Source organism: Ornithodoros turicata, chromosome 7 (assembly GCF_037126465.1).
Source record: "Ornithodoros turicata isolate Travis chromosome 7, ASM3712646v1, whole genome shotgun sequence".
Lineage (NCBI taxonomy): Eukaryota > Metazoa > Arthropoda > Arachnida > Ixodida > Argasidae > Ornithodoros > Ornithodoros turicata.
In genome coordinates, this window is record NC_088207.1 from 38,889,382 (window position 1) to 38,909,147 (window position 19,766).

A 19,766-nucleotide genomic window follows, 5' to 3' on the forward strand; every position below is an offset into this window, starting at 1 on the left:
TCAAGGCTCTTGCTTGAAGTTACTAAGTGTGCTGTAAGTTAAGTGTGTGTTGTACGAGAAACCATACATTTCTGCTGATAGAATGCTACGCAGCTCATAGGCGCCCACACCACCACCACCACCAACAACAACAACGACCGATAAATGATGACGATGCCATGGGGTGTTTCACTGCTTTGGGGCGGTACCCTGCCTCATTCCATGTGAAACATTAGACGACGGATATGGCGATGGAGTGAAGTGAGCTAAGTACCAGTCGTTCACGGAACAATTGAAGTATCCCCGGTTGGCTATGCCGTGCCGAACTAAAGGACTATTCAGAAAAGAAAAGAAAAAAAGAAGAAAACGAAACACCGAAAGTAGCACAGGGATCATTGGAAACCAGATACCCCATAGAGCGTCTGGAGCAAACCAGTAGTCACCAGGAACGCCATAAACATTTGAAGACCTGACTGGGGCCTATAATTGCAGACAGGTTGAATGGCTTCCTGCTGAAAGTACTGAAAACATCACGGCAACGTTTGGCTCTTCCCTGTCCCCCACTCCTTCCTGCTGTCCTCTCTCCATCTGTCCACATCTGTACGCTGCTCATAGCCACAGTTGCTTCGCGGCACTAGCACGGAATGAAAAACAAAAACGTTTGCCTCTGTACTCAGAAAATTGATTGCAATCGTGTCTCAAATATTTATCTGAGCCACGGAACGCTCTTCGCCATATCCTTCACGCTTAGTCTTAATACCCTGACTAATGCGATTAAGCGCAGTCGACTTGTTAATGACTATAATAATATATAATCATCTGAAGGATAAACGACATGGTCGTACGTCCCTGACGTATTTGTTGTAGAGGAATTTTTCACATTTTGTCAACGTATTCTGCAAATACTTTATCTTTTTACGGTCTTTAGCTATCATAGCATCCAGTTTGAATAGACTGGCGTTTATGACTTCCCGCTTTCATGTGCGTCGGCGATAGCATAATATAACTCAGGCGCTATTGTGCAACTGTTGTTCGATAAATTCTACGCCTCGGAATGTTGCAATTTAGCGACAATACTACGATGTTCCATACGTATTGCACCATACCTTTGCATCATCCCGTAGCGAAAATTAAACGTGCCACAATAACGCGCTGTCTTTTTGGTTTTCTCGTTGTTTTAGGAAAATTTAATACGACGTGGAACGGTCAGTACATGGACAGCGCCTCAAAACAATAGCAAACAATCAAGCACTGGCTTGAACGTTCCACCCTCCTCACCACAAAACAGAGAGAGAGAGAGAAAAGAAAACACTGTAAAGAACACTCTAAATACAGAGCTTCACCGCATACCACGCTCCTACACTCTTTGAAATGAACTTCACCACATAGCACGTTCCTAGCCAACCATCATCCCGAATGACAATGTTCTCGTCCCTGGTTGAAAACGTGGAGGCGGAGCCTATTCTGTGCCGTGCATAATGACACAAAATAGGCTCCGCCTCCCGTCTTAAACAAATCTAGGGCGAGAACGTTGTCATTCCGGATGTTGGTTGTCTAGGAGCGTGCTATGTGGTGAAGTTCATTTTTAAGAGTGTAGCCAACCATAATCCCGAATAACAACGTTCTATCCCTTGATTTGATGAAAACCAGGGCGTATGCCATTTTTGTGGCAATTATGAACTGCATAATGCCACAAAAATGGCGTACGCCCCCACATTTTCAGCAAATCGGAGGATATAACGTTGCCGCTCGGGATGATGGCTGGCTAGGACAGTGCTATGCGGTGCAGCTCTGTTTTCTGTTCTGTTCAGCGAGCTCTATCATTAGCACCACTACCACCACCATATGTTTTTACAGTGTACCCTCTAAAACCTTAACTTCACCGCATAGCACGATCTGCGCCAATCACTGGCGTTCGTCTTTTTGTGTCAATTATCATGTATCCAAATTTACACAAAATGGCGTACGCCCCCTCTCTCTTCGAATGTAAAGTGATAACCCTATCATCTGTGGCAATGGTTTGCGCACAGAGAGTGCTATGCGGTGAAGTTCAGTTTTTGGAGCGTAGTAGTGGTGTTTTTGGTATCATCAAGGTATCATCTTGAGGTACCTATTCGATATCCTGAGCAGTCGCTGTACTCTTACGTCACGATATTCGTTTCGGTTGCACTCAGAGTTGCAAAATTAAAATTGGAAATTATAGCACGCTCCTAGCCAACCATCATCCCGAATGACATCGTTCGGGACAACGGGAGGCGTACGCCTTTTTGTGCAAATGGGCATAATGCCATAAGTGTCGCAAAAAGGCGAACGCCTCTCGGTTTCAACAAATCAGGGCAGAGAACGGGATGATGGTTGGCTAGCAAAGCGCTATGCGGTGAATTTCTGTTTCAAGAGTGATTACTCGCAACATTATGCCGTGGTTGCCACTAAATACGCTTTGCTCGTTAAATACGGCGGCAAAAACATTGCATGCGCATAACATTGGAACGAAAACGAACAAATGTCAGCTACAGAGCCATCGAGAGCACAAGTCATTCTCGAGAACCTAGAACTCTGTTGGCGTCCGCCCATTTCATCGAACGTCGTTTCATCTACGCCGTACACTGTAAACTTTTTCACACCTTTTAAGGTGTGCGCTATGCACGTTCAACCTGGTTGCGTAACATTGCATCTCCAGGATGATATTTTACAAAATTAGGAAAGCATTACTAAAGATCAAGTGTCAGTGCAAATCTTGCTTTCATTATGTCTTGAATATTGTCAGTACGTGCTAATGCATATATGCATCGCTACCGATAATCGAGCACGCGCAAGTCTCTACAATACTGTTCAACAATGTTGAGATGTTGCAAGACTGCATTTTCGGAGGACAGACAACGCTAGAGTAAAGAAAATTTGTGCGAAACTGTGCTCCATTATGATGTTACCAAAATTACACCTATAAAGGCGTGTGCCATGCACGTTATTACACCTTTAAAGGTGTGAAAACATTTAGAGTGTACGCCATTTATTCGAACGCCATTTCATCGAAGGGGAACGTCGAGGCTGACCAAGGTTATGTCAGGAGAGCCTTTCACATATTTCACACGTGGCCGCAAGAAAAAGCGGTTCGATGAAACGGCTTTCGATGAATCGGCGTTCGATGAAACGGCCATTTTTCGACGAAATGGCCTTCGATGAAATGTCCCTGAACCATATTAGGAGTGCTCTGTCACATGCATAACTTGTCGCGTTAGGGAAACAGAGGTCATTTACAAATCATCTTTCGAACAAAACATGTAGAAGGCAGTGAATTTGAGGTCAAGTCGCACCAGTGCGACCTACGTTTCCATTTTTTTTCTTTCTATTTCTATTCTATTCTATTAAGGTCAAGTACCGATAGGCGCCATACCAGGAGCTGCGAGAAGCGCAGTGCTTCAGCGTGAAAAGGCTCGCTTCGTGGCAGAGCGGAGAGCAAAACTCACTGGTACACCGTCGGGTCTCAAAGTCGCGAAGAAACTCGCAGCAGTTCGCGTGTCGTAATCTTCTCTCATAAGGGCTATAACACTTCTGAAGCATCTCTTCCTGTCTTGCGGCGCAACTTTCCCGAGCAGCTTGAACATGTCAAACGTTTCTTTCGAGGCCCTGCGGCGGAGACAAGTCGGGGGGGCCAATATGCTTTTCTTCTCGTCCCTGGGCGTAGAGTGTGAGACTTTCTGCCTGAAGATCCGTCGACTGACAGCCAGAAAATCAGCGTAATGCGCTTCGCAGCTAAAACTCAGCAATCCGTGCGCCCGTCAGAGTTCCTGCCAATTACGCGTCGCCCTGTATGAGTATCGATGTCGTTGGAAAGAAAATACAAAACTTTCAGTGTCACTTTCTCAATCTTATGTCCTGTTAAGTAGTGGGTGAAATGGAAGCGTTTAAATTGGGCGATAGATGTAATTTTCGGTTTAGTTTTATTTTCCGCCGTGTCTCTTTTGGATGACGACAGAGGGCGTAAACGGCGTGCGTAAAGCGGTGGATGTTTTTGTCGCACTGTATTGCTATAGATTTCTCCGCTTCACAACCCACTTCCCACTTCACTTCCCACTGGAATGGAGTGGATATGTGAAGAAAAATATGTGGTTCCACAACTGTGAATCCGCCTACTCCGTGACGCCTAAAGCTGAGTGCTCAAGATTAAGATGGAAACAAGCGATATGAAAGAAACGGTAAAGGAGGAGTGCAGTTACTCCCGCACGAGTATGCGAAAAGAAAAAAGTGAGAAAGTGCAGATATCAGTTGACGTGGTGAGCTGTTCCTTCTAGAGGTATCTGAGCTCAAGAGCTCGGTGTTGGCCTCAGTGTCCTTGAAACATTGAACTAGAGCGCGAGACGCTCGTTGCATGAATTGTGGATCTCACAATCCTAGAATTTTTACGACGTTGAAACGCGTCCGTCCAGCGCTGTCCACTACGTTCGTAGGCGGCGACGTGGTTCATTATAACGTTCACACATAACTAGGATGTGCTCCACATCATCCACAGCTCCAGACACAGAGCAGTTGGGAGTGCTTTCCAGACCCTGTGGTTTTAGTGAACGAAACCCACATTTTAGCGGCCGTTAGGCTTTACAGGGCGGACACGAGAGGACAGCACGTTCGTTAGTTTGTTATTTGGTTAGCCCAAGTTCGGTGTTTGCATTTTCACGTCCAGGTTAGTCTAAGTCCGCTGTTGGGAGTTTCCCGCGCACGACTGTGCATTTTATAGTCAGATAACATTTATTTACAGTAGTTTATTTTGCAACGGGGATTTCGGTCACTTTACTTCGAGGTACACCCGTTCGAAATATCTGCACCTTCCCCACGTGACGCTTTTTTTTCTTCGATCTACCCTCGCCGGAGTGTACACTTTTCGATGTCAGAATAGCCAGTTTCGATATGGGGCACAAACCTCATCACTTTGTCCCTTTCTTCGGACATGACGAGATTTCATTATGTGGGACGCGCACAACATGCCATTTGCTCACTATACAGAACGCCAGAACTATATCTTTGAAAGTGTTTCCATGCGCGTTCCTACACCCATTAGGAGGGGACTTTAAAAGTTTATTCTGCTTTCGAAGCTTTGCACGAAGTGGTGAAATTTCCAGTCGTGTTTCCGATGGACGCCTACTTGCACAAAGCAGTACCACTTAACGACCGACACAACGACGCGAAAGTGGCATCTCGAAATGAAGTTTTCTGTAATGAGGTAATGGAAGATCGCAACCTGCAAAGGAACGTCTTCACCTGAGATAGTGAGTGGATGAAGCACACACAGAGAGAGAGAGAGAGAGAGAGAGACTCTGCTGGTCAGAAAGTACGCACGCAAGGGGAACACTCGAATACTGGATGTGTTCCAGGTACACAGGTGCATCGGAAGGTGGGAGCAAGGGGTGAGCTCATGCTATATGGTCTTGTCTTCCCCTTTTATGCATAGAGATTGGACAGTGTGCCTCGTACGCTCTCATATGGTAGATTTTTACAGTATTTCCTTGTTCGTTTGAATGAATTTTGAGTAGTAATGAAGTAACTGAATGAACTAATGCATTTTGAGAGCTATTAAATAAGAAAAATCTCTTCGCATCAGCACATCCGCTCGTACTGTCACTACCTCTCTGACACGAAACACATTCCAAACCTAAATATGTATCTTGTCAGTGCGCAAAGCTATGAGTAGCGCAGCGCGACCTTTCTGGCCCGGCCCGATCTCCTGGTATGACGTAACTAGCTCCGTGTGACGTATCATCAGCGTGGCGAACAGCCGGGAGGTCTCATTTCTCGCTGAGAATTATTCCGCTACGGACACGGCGTGGTGCTACTTGCGCGGGCGGGGGACTCTCTACATCACTGAATGACGTCGGCACCACTAGGGCTCTCTGAAGGAGTCGAGGGGTTGCTAGAGGGCCTGCGCATCTAAGACCTCTCTCTCGCGCTACATGTTCGCTAGGAATTAGCTAGGATCAATGTTTGTTTTTGTTTTTTTTTCGAAAGAGCGCATGCGATCTGTTGCGCACTATGCCGCTGCCGAGAACGAAGGATTTATGGAAGGATTCTTCATCGCTCCTTTATAAAGAGGGGAGGATGAGAGTTCCTCGTAGGGTTATATTTTAATTGGGTACAGTTATTGTAAGCTTGAACTGCCGAGGGCGAAATGCAACCGAAGGCACACCAACCCCACGATAGCGAAAGCCCAGAGCATCACACCCACGAGAAGTGGTGAATCCGATTCCAGGCTCATGGTTGCAAACCCCATTCTATCTCTGCTTTCCTTTAGGACGCCAGAGAGTTGCACACGTGGTAGCGTGCGCGCACAAATATTTAATAAAAAGCAGTTAAACAGAACCGTTCTTTCGGTTCAGCACTTTTTCTGCTATGGTATCGACACTGGCGGCCGCCAAAGTCATTACAGGAACTGCCAGATGAAGGAAATGAACTGCACTCACCCATATTTTTTTTTTCCTTTTCCTGCGTCGTTACCGATCCCTCGACGGCGATATGCCCTGGTCTTTCCCGTTTCAGGTATTGTGTAATTTAAACATTTTCCCCGCAACAGAAGAAATCCAGCGCAAAACCTCATTTAGCAAAACGTCCTGGAAACAGCAGCAAGAGAGAAAAACACAGGCAAGCTCATTGAGAATGAAAAGGGGCGGTGAATGGGGCCGTGTTTGTCTTTTCGTTTTTCAGCGACATTTCAGGCTCGTACGGAGTCGGAATGGACTGGCACGGAACCTGTCGGTTGTTGCTCTCGTGTAGAATTGCCGCGCAATTTGGCGGAATGGTTCCAGTTGAATTTGGCGCCATAAAGAGCAATATCGTACAGTTATTTCATTTGCGCCTTCGCTTAAAGCACGTCACAATCAGTATCGCGATGTACGTAAATGATATATGTTATGATCCTTACGCTGTACAATGTGGATGAATGCAGTTCTTTGTGATGAGGAGGAGCTCTGTAATGCGTTGAAATAATAGCAAAAGCGAGTGCGTAGCAGTGAAAGGCGACGGCAGATAGCTTTGTCGTTTATGTTGTTTGACGGACGTCGTAACTTTTTTTTTTAAATTTCGTGTTAGCGCCGCGAAGCAACTGTGGCTATATGAGCGGCGTACAGACGTGGACAGATGGAAAGAGGACAGCAGGCAGGAGAGAGAGTTAGTGTGCGTGCGAGGCCGACTTCGGGGCGAAATCTGACGACATTCGTCTGAAGAAGAGTGCCGGAAAATCCAGGGAAAACCTCAGGCAGCACATCTGGTGGTAGGATTCGAACCCACCACCTTCCGTTCTTTAGCACGACCTCGGCTATCACCAACGAGCGTATGTTTTCACCCACTCGGCCATGCTGCTGGTGTAGCTATTTCTCGTGTTGTACATTTGCTATACTTCATGGTTACGGTTTTGTGGTTTTCTTGTTACGGTACCTCGGTTTTGATTATGGGGGGGGGGGGGATATGTTTAATGATAACAAAGAAGAGGAACGAGGGAAAGGTCAGCCAGACAGGGTGTCGGCTTGCTATTCCCAAAAAAGAAAAAAAAATACAGAGAGAGGGTACCCAGGCGGGCACAGTCCGGTTCACAGGGCGACCAGTAGGTCGGTGGTAGCGAGGTAACGGAGGAGCAGTTTGATTATGGTATCGACAATAAGACACTGTGGTAACACGGACATTGTGGTATGGGTCGACTCATACTCTCTTAAAAATGAACTTCACCGCATAGGATGCTCCTAGCCAACCATCATCTCGAATGAGATCGTTATCAGCCCTGATTTGTTGAAAACGGGAGGCGTACGCCTTTTTTGTGACACTTATGCTGTTCATAATTGTCAGAGAAAAGGCGTACGCCTCCCGTTTTCAACAAATCAGGGCCGATAACGACATCATTGCCACACCATTGCTACGACATCATCAGGGCCGATAACGACATAACGGCTAGGAGCGTGCTATGAGGTGAAGTTCATTTTTAAGAGTGTATGATTCGGGTACTTTTTGTTTCGTCCTGTTTAGAACAGTTTCAAAACAGAACAACAATGGAACCGCGGATGCCAAACTATAAGAATTGGCAACTGCAACGAGATCTCGTTTCCTGAAACAACAGCGGTACCTCTGTCTGACACGAAGACGTTTGTCAGTACACTCTTAAAAATGAGCTTCACCGCATAGCACGCTCCTAGCCAACCATAACCTCGAATGATATCGTTATCTGGCGTGATTTGTTGAAAATGGGAGGCGTACGCCTTTTTTGTGACACTTATGCTGTTCAGAATTGTCACAAAAAAGGCGTACGCCTCCCGTTTTCAACAAATCTGGGCAGATAACGATATCAGTCGAGATTATGGTTGGCTAGGAGCGTGCTATGCGGTGAAGTTCATTTTTAAAGGACGACGGAAACGAAAATAGGCTGCAAAGCTATTTGCCTCATATTGCGATGTGTACCAAAACAATCCGGAATTCGACTTAGATTTGCGTATATTAGTTGAAACGCCGCCACAATCGCGATATAAAATTCGGCCGTGGAGCACTCTGAGCCCCTGGTGAGCGTCGCCGCGCCGCCGTAGCAGACCACGGAAGTGACGCACGTTGGCTCTCCTGTTGGAGTTCCTGACTTTCATTTCGCTTCATTTCATTTGGTGTTTCGGCGTACGTCTAATTCCTGCTACGGGGAAAGAACGAAGACGAAGAAGCATGTACGAACCCATCTCTCATAGGATATATTGTCTTCAGACTTCCACGAGATCTCCGAATCAAACATCTTCAGGCGTTATTCAGAATTCGTCGTGTTTGTACCGTGCAGCCGCACATGGAGCGCGAGAGATATTTGACGTCACGCGCTCCTCAGATTTTCCCGCAATGCTTGGCGCGCTCCATGGGCGATCGTGTCGAGTGGGCGGCCCAGCGCTCTCGTAATCGTCAGAAATATGGCCATCCGCACAGCGTACTTGCAAAATACTAGTGGCACCATAATTTTACATAATATTTACACCTTGTTCGGTCCCCTTTTTGCAATGGACAAATTTCGTTTCCGTTGTCCTTTAAGAGTGTACTGCAATATAGCGGGCTTTATTTCTCGGCCATAACGACTAAAGCCCGCACGAAACGCCTATTTGCGCTCCGATATTGGTTAAAAATCCAACCCTGCTCCAGGTAACCCGTTACATTCCCTTTATCAGCGGTTTCTCTCGAAGTAAGCCTTCAGAAGCCTCGTCATCTGCAGAGTAGCAAATCCCCAATGAACGAAACTAATCAGCAGGATTGGTAGTGGAGACATTGAAGTTTAATTAAACAAGGACCACGAATAACCTGACGAATCTGGGTCAGAAAAATTTGCATTTCGAGCGCGTCAACGATTCGAGATCCACTGTCTGCATCGGGCGAAGGTATTTAATTTCTGCCGGCGCATTTGTACAACCAGGCTCGCGGTTGCACAGGGGCATCATTTTGTATAATACATCCTGTCAGCACTCTCAGTGTGCTCGGGTACGGTAGCTCTGCCCACTCTGCATTGCAAATGTGAGTCACGGGGGCCGTCGAGTGATTCTGCCGCATATGTGATGCTCGGCTGGTGGAGCGATTTTCTCTTTTCTGATGCACGAGGGTTTCGAGACGCGGCACCTGTAGGGCGCCGTGCACGCGAATATTTTGCGTTCTCTGTGGCAGACTGAAAGCCTCCCTGAAACGCACAATGCCAGTTGCGTGAGAGTCTCGAGCATCGTACGCCTGATAGACAGGGAAGGATAACGGACGTGTTTTCGTTACAGTTTCCATTTTCGTTACTGCTATATTTTCGTTTCCGTTATCCGTTTCTGATACCAGCTTTTAATTTCGTTTCCGTTACGTTTCCGTTAGTGTTTCCGGTAATAGAACGGCTGTTACAGTCAACGTCATTTACGCAGACCCACGATAAATTTGATAAATTCTGACAATAGTGAAGTGTTAGTAGCAGACCGTTGATAACGTGGCTTCCGAAATATCGTGTCAACCGCACCATATCAACAGATAAGATTCTGATTAGATTAGATTATATTTAAAGTAGAAAGAAAAAAATGGAACCGTAGGTCGTTCCATGACGCTCGATGTGTGAAAGCATTGAGTGATTCAAAAGATTACTTGACCACTTATGTCCTTGAGGTAGTTCGCCAGGCACACAGCGCAGGTTGTTGATGCTGCTTTGGCCCGCTCCCCAGTGCCTTCTTAACACTAAAAGGTCGGTTGTCAAGTTCGGCAAGGGCGTTCTTCAGTGTTTGCCGACTATAGAATCAAAGCGTCGGCAGGTGACCAGCAAATGCTCCGTGTTCTCCAGGGTTCCGTAAGTTAAAAGAGTTCGGCAATCCAACGACACCTACCTTATGAAAGACGCAAAACGTCACTTTGCGTCATCCAATGTACGTGTGTGTGTGTGTGTCACTTGGTGCACTCTATACAAATGGAATGAGAATACGACAGTGATGCCTTCTTTAATATACACAAGCTTTCATGTAGTAGACACCTGTATACGCACCATCAGGTACCTGAAGAAATGTAGTCTACTGCATGAAAGCTTGTGATGTGTATTAAAGAAGACTTCACTGGTGGGATTTCCTGCATTTCGCTACTGTTCCGGACCCCTGGCTGTTTTCTTTACTTCCCTCTAATGGAATGAAAAGTGAAAGGGTGAGAGTCTCTATGCTTTTCAACTAATTAATGTTCAGCGAGCAGGTACGTCATAAACGTATACATATTATCGCCAATATACGGCGTTGATGCGCAGGGGTTTAGAAACATTAACGACAACTGACAACGTTTCTGCAGCGTATTACGTTTATACGCTATAAATGGGCGCTGTACGTGTCCATGTCGCCGGTCTATAGTCATGACGAGCTACTCTAGAAAGCACGCGCGTGGTGGATTTCACTGGGAGGATGTGTCATCACAATGTCCGAGAAGAGCAATATTTTTGTTTGGAAGGACCACCTTGATTGATTCATTGGAAAAAGAAAAAAGTGGAGATGTTAGCCCCAAACTGTATACTCCGGACTGGCTACTCCAGGACGATTGCTTAGGGCTCATCGTATGTAAAACAAATGAAGGGAAAGGCGGGTGGGGGAAAGAGAAGAAAGGGGAAAACTATACAAATCTATACACTTTGTGAGGCATACAGACGCGAGTGCGAAAAACTAAATGTACCAAAAACAAACAAACAAAGAGCGTCACAGAGTGTCAAAGAGGTCCGTCGAGAGTTGCACAAGGACCGGTCTTCAACTACTACAGCGTATGGGCAACTGTAGTCGCAGGTAATGGTGTTTTATGCTGTTGGGAGCTCATAGCGTTGTACGCGTCCACTTCATTCTACTGCCTGGAATGAAGCCATTAAATGCATCATATGTAGATTGTTAAATTCGCTTTGAATACCAATAGTGATGAACTGATGATACAGATAAATAATACACAAGTTCAAATAATCATTTCGAATAATTCGTAAAAACTATAACGCCGAACATTTTTCTAACTGGTGAATGCGGTGGTCTGGTTGGTGAGATTGCACGTTTGGGTGACACAAAAACGTACAAACAACACAACGAGGTCGCATTTTTGTAACATTTTGTAGCCGCAGTTCGTGCAACAGTGTCTCTTCGATCGCGTCGAAGAAACGCGCTCGATGCTATAATCCTGCTATCGTGGCTTAGTGGCTAAGATGAACGCTAAGTAAATCAGCCTCAAATCCCGGCACTGGCCGCGTGTCGGAGTGTTTTTCCGTGGTTTTCCCCAGACGGTAGACGACGACTGGTAGGTAAGACGAATGTCGGCGTAGTTATTTGTGAACCCAACACACGGACAGACAGATCTCTCGGCTACATCATGCTGCCGACCAGCCAATCAGGCCTTCGAAAATTACGCCTATAGCGACTGTTTACTACACTGTAAAAAATTTCACCGTAAAAAAAACGGGCAAATGCAAGGAAAGTTGGCTGCCAAACATTGGCCGTTTTTTTTACGGTGGCACCGTATAAGTTGTGCCCGTGAAAAATACTGCATTGGCCAGTAATTTTAACAGGCATACGCCGTGTAGCATTACTGTGCTGTGGTCGTTAAAAAAACTGCATTGGCCAGTAATTTTAACCGGCATATGTAGTGTACCCTTATCGTGCTGTGCCCATCCCTGGAGCCCCTCTTTTTGTTTTTTTTTCTACATACAGTCGTAGCAATGAGAGCAGTTTAAGTAATGACCATGCGTAACACATTGTGATGTTTGTCACATCGGGATTTATTTTCTATGTACATAGTGATGAAAATGCGCCAATCACCTCTGGCATCAAAACCCTGCAAAGAGAAAGGAAATTGTTACAGGGAGCAGGGCATTTGACATGCAGTTATACTCACTGTTTATTTTTTCAAAGGAAGAACATTCGAAGGAGCCATGTGCACCCATCAGTCAGCTCTGGCATCGAAACACTGCAAAGAGAAAGGAGATTATACTCACTGTTTTATTTTTTCAATGGAAGAACATATGAAGGTGCACACAAAACGCGGAGACGGCACGGAACTTCTTCTGGCAGCGTTCATAAGGACATCTGATCATGACCCTCTCGTATGTGCTGCTTCATATGTGACACCATCTCTATATTCGTAGTGAACTGACGCGAGCACGAATGGACGTGACATACTTTCGTGGTTTTGGAGAGCAAATCGATTCGAGGCGACCGTCCTGATGTGTTCTTGTAACGTCCCAAATTGTGAGTGTTGCATAGTTCGCCGCCGTGTACACACATAATGCATGACAACACGGTATTCTGCTCGCTTCATGTACATGTCTACAGTGGTCAACGTAGCCCATCAGAGTGTTAAAAACACAAGGGCACCTTCCGCAACGATACATTACAATAAGAGCGCCTTGATCACCCTACGAGCCAGGACGCATGACACACGGAGATCTGAAACTAGGGAGAAGCCTCACAGCAAACGCCACGATTTACTGGTGTCCCATAAGTTCAACAAAAACAAGGCATACGGTGCACCACGCTCAAATCGCAAAGAACAGGATGTGCGAACAGAAATGTGCTTACCTGGCTACGTGCATTCACGAGATTTACAACGACCACTTCGTCCTTCTTCCTCAACGATCGTCCGCGCACGATGTTCGGCGTCCGGCTGTTGTTAGAGTCACTAAATAAGCTACGCTTATTTAGTGACTCTAGTTGTTGTGAATGACGGCAATGACCCGTACTTGGCTTGGCCTTGCCTCCGCATTGAAGCTTTTGGCCGGCGCATGATGATGGCGCCACCGTTTTACGTAGTTTTCGCAGTATTTGTGATTACGGTAACACGCCGTCGTCAGATACTACTAAACGCCCGTAGAAATCACAGTATTTTTTTACAGTGTAGGAGAAGAAATCCGGTCGTTATGATTATATATGATGTGATGTGATGTGATAAAGAAAGAAAAAAAATATGGGGATGTGAGTTTCGACGAAGTCGAACTGGCTACCCCATAGCAGTATGTGCCACTTGAAATGCTTGATTTCGTGCTCATCATCGTATCTCTATTTGTGTGTATGTGTGTAGATTTCATGCATACCTTTTGCGTTTGCGTGTGTGTTTTTTAAAATCGTATCTTAAATATCTCTCGCATAGACGTGTACGTAGAAGTCAGCTCTCAGCTCTCGTTTCCCGCATGACATCAAATGGTGCACTTGGAGCGAGCATAGTTTGCGAGTTCCCCAAAGCAGTGTGCGTGCTCTTCATGTCCGCGCCTCTCCGCGGTGTTCTCGACTCTCCAGGGAAATTTTCTGAAATTGTGGGGGAAGGAAAGTTTGAGAAGACAGACTTTAATAACATGGCTGAGGTTTCCTCAAATATATAAAGAAAGAAGCGCCATCCCACACAGACCTGCTTCGAAGGTACACTGAGAAACGGGATGTTCCGTCTTATCATTATCATAGGGCACGCTCCCAGGTTGGCCTATTTGCACAAAAAGAGCAGCACACACATTAAGGAGCGCACAGCAGCAACATAAAGAGTGACGAGTTCGTTCTTGAGAGAGGGAGAGAGAGGAAGAACCTTTTTCTTACCTCGAACATCCTTTGTTTCACTTTTTTTCTCAAAAATTTTAAATACAGAACAGGGGCTATTGAAATTAGGTCTTTTTTTTAATGCGGAAACATTTCGTATCATTTTCTCAATTCCAGCTATTTCCATCTATTGATCTACTGCTACTACTTACTACTACTACTACTACTACTACTATTATTATTACTACTACTATTACTATTACTATTATTATTTTTATTAATATTATTATTATTATTATTATTATTGTTATTATTATATGAGCCAAAATATTTTACTTAGCGCTACTGTTTGTCACAGAAACGCTATCGATAACACCCACGAAGAACTCCATCGTTGGCAGCGGCCAATGGGATTCAGAAGAAGTAGACAGGGCTGCAGCCAATCGTTCAGCAGAATAAGCGTGCGTGTTGTGCATATGTACTGTACACATTTATCTAGCTTACATTGGAAATGAGGATCAGGTATAAAAGGGAAAGACCTTGACACGCTAAAATACGTGTCCGTGGTTTTCGAACGTAGTTACTCTGGTCTTTTACAAGTACGTCGCATTGTGCGCATTTGCTACATTTTTAAAGCAAACTTTAATAAATTGTTGTTGGCAACATTAATTGGAAATGTACCGATGCAACGGATTATCCGTACATCTCTGCAGCCGCTGCCAGTGACTATTTCGCTTTCTTGATTGCACTATATCCTTAATGCAAAACCATTCCGCAGTGGGGCGCGCACATCTGCGAGGTTCGCGACCATCGCCAGGTAGTGCCTATAGACAAGAAAAAGGTCGCTACTGTTTTGATTGTAGCTTCGTAACAAATGAAAATTTGGAGTTATAATAACACCCACCACGATATGAACAGAGCCTTCGAACTAATTTGCAATGAACTAGAGGTGGGTGTTTTTGCGCTCCTTTAATGCCGTCAAATGAGCTCGTAGCTCGCCCGTGCTTTCTGCTGTCATCTTGTCTGCAGGTCGCCCATTGTCGTAGAGACTTTTCCTGATGAAAGTCGATGTTGATATCTCGTGACGTAGCAGTGAACAGCTATCTCGGAGGTGAGACACCCATCTCGTCAACAACAACAACAAATAAATCGTGACTATCAGGTGATTCAACACCGTCAACACCGTGTGGTTGTGCGCGAAATTGTTGCAATTGTAACAAAGAGGTGGAAGATAGGAAATATCCTGAAGATTTTGATCTTCCAAGATTTAAAGATTTTAATAACGATAAGGATTTTTTTTTTTTAAGTTTGGTACAGGACAGAGCGCACATTTCTCACTGCAAAGCCTTATATACCTTTCACCTGTTTGATAAGCGCGGTAAGCGCGATATAAGCGTTTGATATATCCTGAGCGCAAGTGGAACAGAAGCAAAGTGCAGCGTTCTGTTTCTCCAACAGCCGCGTTCATTACGGAATTTTACATATCGCCCTTTTTCGTTCTCCTTTCACGATCCCAACGGGAACACATATATTCCAATAAACTTGAGCCAAATTCTGCCGATTAATCTCAATAATTTCGCTCTGCTGCGGTTGCCTGCACCTCTTGGCTAGAAACAAATTAATTGTGACCGTTCGTGGCGCCCTCTGGGCTCCTCGTTCTTCCTTTCTGTCCTCCACTAATGGGACCCACGCGTGTCTATCAAATGCTACCCCCATACGGAGCCGAAGAATGCCTCGTTTTGCATCGGTTCTTCCTTTCTTATTGCACGTACTTTATGCTCCCGTGGGAGGAGAGTGCGTCTCTTTTGATGTGTGGGGTATTCAGATAGGAATTGCTTGGTGTACTGGGCTGGAAAGAGATGCTCCGTACTTGAGTGAAGGTCCTCTTACCAGTGGCGATGTGCAGCTAGTGCTGATTATAATTCATGAGCTAACGCTTGATGTGTGGTTCCTGTCTCCTCATATTTATGAGGGATGCACTGCTGTGTGTTTGTGTGTGTGTGTGTGACCGAGAAAGGGACTATTTATTACGCGCTAAACTATATAAGCAAGTGCTAAGGGCTAGTTATTGTCGACGTTGTGAACTTTGTCATATTTTTTCTTTAAATAGTTTATAATTTAAGGGAGCACTAAAAATTTGTAGCGTTAGGATGATTGCCTCCTACGCCGGGTCAGGGAGGCGATGCGGGTTCGAATCTCGGCACTGGCTCTGCTGTTTGTAGTTTTCCCTGGGTTTCCAGACGAATGTCAGCACAGTTCCCCCAGAACTCGAACCAGGACACATACTGACCCCCCCTACTGTTCCCTACTCCTTCCTGCTGTCCTCTCTCCATCTATCCACATCTGTACGCCGCTCATAACCACAGTTGCTTCGCGGCGCTAACACGGAATTTAAAAAGAAACACACGCATAAATATGTGTAAGATATAATAAGATAAGATATACAGTCAAACTCCTTTATAGCGAACACCTTTTTAACGAAAATACCTTTACTGCGAATTTTTTTTGCTGTCCCCTGAGTTTCGTTGTAAAGGAGTTTGACTGTAATAGATAATATGATATAATAGTATATAATAATAAGACAGATATAAATAAGAAACCCACATAAAACACAGCGTCGTCGACCTCTATATTGAAGAAGGAGCTTTCTCCGAAACGTCGATCATCTCTAATCATTATCCGTCAACCTATTTAATGAACTACTATTGCTTTAGTTCCTTTCCCGTAACTTTCGTCTCTGACTAACTTGTTCATTGCGGGATATAAAAATATGTATATGTACATGATTTTTTTCATGCTATGCGCGCACGGAGCCTACGGGTGTGCCTCGGTGTCCCCCGCGGGGCCGAGACAAGATTAGTGGTTGCGGAAGCCCGTGGCATCGGCTTTTGAAGTTCTCCGAAACACAGAAACTGTACGCCAGTATCTCCGCCTGATTGCACACCATCGCCACCACCCGCTCATCCGTAAACTTCGGGTAAGGCGAAGCACGCCGATCCACGGATGTATAATGTCATTCAAATCCCGTGTTCCGAAATTCGCGATCAGCCCCGCGGCTCAAAGCACGGCCCCGTGGACACTTCCGTCGCCAAGCGTCACCGCCTCTGTTCCAGGGATCACGGACAACAAAAGGAGGTACCCCGACCTCGTACTACAGCAACTGACTATGGATTTCATCGGCACTGCATATGACGGATTCTGCACTGTCTTCACGAATGGCTCCTCAACGAAAACTTCGTCATCCTCATCTTTTGTGATAACCTCGATACCGCTCACCCGGGGCTGTCGGTTGTCCCATCGCACCTCTTCGACCTCAGCCGAGCTGTACGGAATCCTTCCGTTTTTACAATATGCGGCCAACTTCGACCCACGCCAATGGGTAGTAATGACTCCAAGTCAGCTCTTCGATGCCTGAAAACCGTAGCTCTCCGCAGCTCACTGACCACACTTGTGATAAATATTCTACGCCTACTGAAGTCCATAACTGCCTACGACCATACCATCGCTTTTCAACGGATTCCGGGTCATTGCGGAATCTCTGGCAACCACGTTGCCGACGCTGCGGCAGTGGCCGCTCGCCACCGGCGCAAGTGCGTCCCGATTGTACTCCCAAGGGGGGACAGACGGTCCCTTTTTCGTGACTGGACTGCCTCCTTATCCGTCGAACAATGGCGTCGGGATGTCCCTGTCAGTACGATACTGGGAATGGTGGACCCAACATTCTCGTGCCGCTTCCCGTCATTTTTACCGTGCGTCATTAAGTCCCTCCTACATCGCTTATGGCTGAATGTTGCCTTTACGCCGTACTGCCGTTACAAGATAGGGTGCGCCAGTAGCCCCCTGCGCCCGGAGTGTGGTGTACCAGCGACCGCGGACCATGTGATCATCGCATGTGCCACCTACAGGAGGGAGCGTCACTTGTTGGCAAACGACTTTGCGCGGATTGACAGCCGACGTCTTGACCTCAGACTCATTTTGGGACCATGGGACAAACGAAAGCAAAGCAGATGTCCGTCTTGCGACACTTTCGTGGCGTGAGCCACCGATGGAAAGCGGGGGCGTGGCGCAGAACGCAGACTACCACAACCCTTTATCAAATTCCTTGATCGACTCCCTCTAAGACCCCGTCAGCGTCGTCAGCATCATCCTCATCACCATCCTCTCACTTCCCCCCAATAGCAATGGGGCAGCATTCTGCCCAGTGAGCGGAAGTCATCCCCATATCATCGTCATCATGTATCTCTCTCTCTCATGCTTCCTAAAGTGCGATCCACTAGATGTCGCTAATAAAGACGCTGTACCAGTGCCGTGTATGCCAAAGGGAGTCTGGCCATTAATGGGACCTGCCTATACCTGAGGCTCCACCCACTTTTTAAGGTATCTAGCCAATCACGGGTCGAAATACAGTTGTCTATTATTACATCCATCCAGTATTTATACCTCACCCTTATTTACTGGGTGCCACCATTTTGGAGATACTCGATTGATTCGGATTGAAACGGATATCACTGGCGACAGACCAAAACGACGGATTTTGCGCCCACTTTTATCAACGCCATCTGCACGGAGAGAGGCATGTTGGGAAGGCTCAGAATTGCAGAAATGGTTGCTGGCAGAAGTGATTGGCCAGGATGGCGGTACAACCGCTTCTTCGTAGCAGACGACAGCCGGTATGAGGTTTTATATCACGTCATGTAAGTACATTGACTCAAAAATGAGCAAAGATGTATGTATAAATAAAATGCAATTATATAATGCAAAATCCTACGTATAAGGGTCGTCCTTCTTGCTATTTTCCTGGTATCACGGTCTTAACTAGGCCTAACGTTAGCGACGATCCCATTTTCACGTAAATAATGATGGCGGAGCGAAAGTTGAAGCTGATTTTGCAGATGCGTACATGAGGATATATACTCACAGTATGAAATTAAAGTAGTCTGTGAAAATTTTTTGTCACGAAATCTCCGCTTCGCCGTTCCAAGAACCATCCTCCATATTGGAGAAAATTTGGTGTCATGGCAGCCCCCATGGAAAACGGTAACCAATGAAATGCGCCTAAGTTTGATTGGCAGGTCGAGCCTCTTTTTTGGGCTCTTCCTAATGGCCAGACTCCCTTTGGCATACACGGCACTGCGCTGTACTTGACGCCATCGCCTTTAAACGCATGCATTTCACAGCGTTCGACCCCATATGCCCCACGGATAGAGCAGACGACGCGGATCTCTCCCGAGAGGAGCAAAGCCCACCAAATGCAAACGTTCTCCAGTTTCACTCGGAGCGATTTTTCTTCATCTTCGTAAGACCGTAATCCTGTTCCTTCTTCTCCATTTATTAAACGAGCAAGACCACACTGGATCTTGTGTAAAGTCAGAATGGATATCAGAGTCAGAGGAAATACTGCGTATACTGTAATACGCACGCATTCCTTTATTATTTTTATGCAGAGACCCATGCCTTGTCGTCTCTACAGGAACATTGCGCTTCCTGCCTATGCATCATCTTCCGCTGCCTTGTCATCTTTTTGCTAGAACGGTTGCCGCTCGTACGCCACGCTGCGCAGCATTATTTATGACCACCTTTGTTCTGGTAAACAGAGTGTGTTTTGGAAAGAGCATCAGAACGACTTACTCGCGTGCCTGATGGTCGAGCTTTCCTGCATAGCGCGTAGTTAGTTCTGACGAGGCGGAAACACGGTGGCAACTTCGTCGCGTCATTCATTTCATTGCCGCTGCATAAAGAAAATCCTCCCGGAATATTTAGAGATTATAGAGAGGTGCGCAACGTATATCTTTGCTTCTTTTTTTTTTT

The 19,766-nt window shown here is 45.9% G+C and overlaps 1 protein-coding gene and 1 long non-coding RNA gene across 3 annotated transcripts in view; one reads left to right on the forward strand and one right to left on the reverse strand.

Annotated features, from left to right (window-relative positions):
• LOC135401064 (glutamate receptor ionotropic, kainate 2-like) overlaps positions 1 to 19,766 on the forward strand; it is a 259,479-nt gene that overhangs the window by 49,663 nt on the left and 190,050 nt on the right. The gene's annotated exons all lie outside the window — the stretch shown is intronic.
• On the reverse strand, positions 12,199 to 13,153 carry LOC135399857 (uncharacterized). The gene is made up of 3 exons (XR_010424432.1): positions 13,014 to 13,153; positions 12,331 to 12,402; positions 12,199 to 12,270 (listed from the first exon to the last, which is right to left on the reverse strand). It is a non-coding gene; the product is annotated as an uncharacterized LOC135399857 (long non-coding RNA).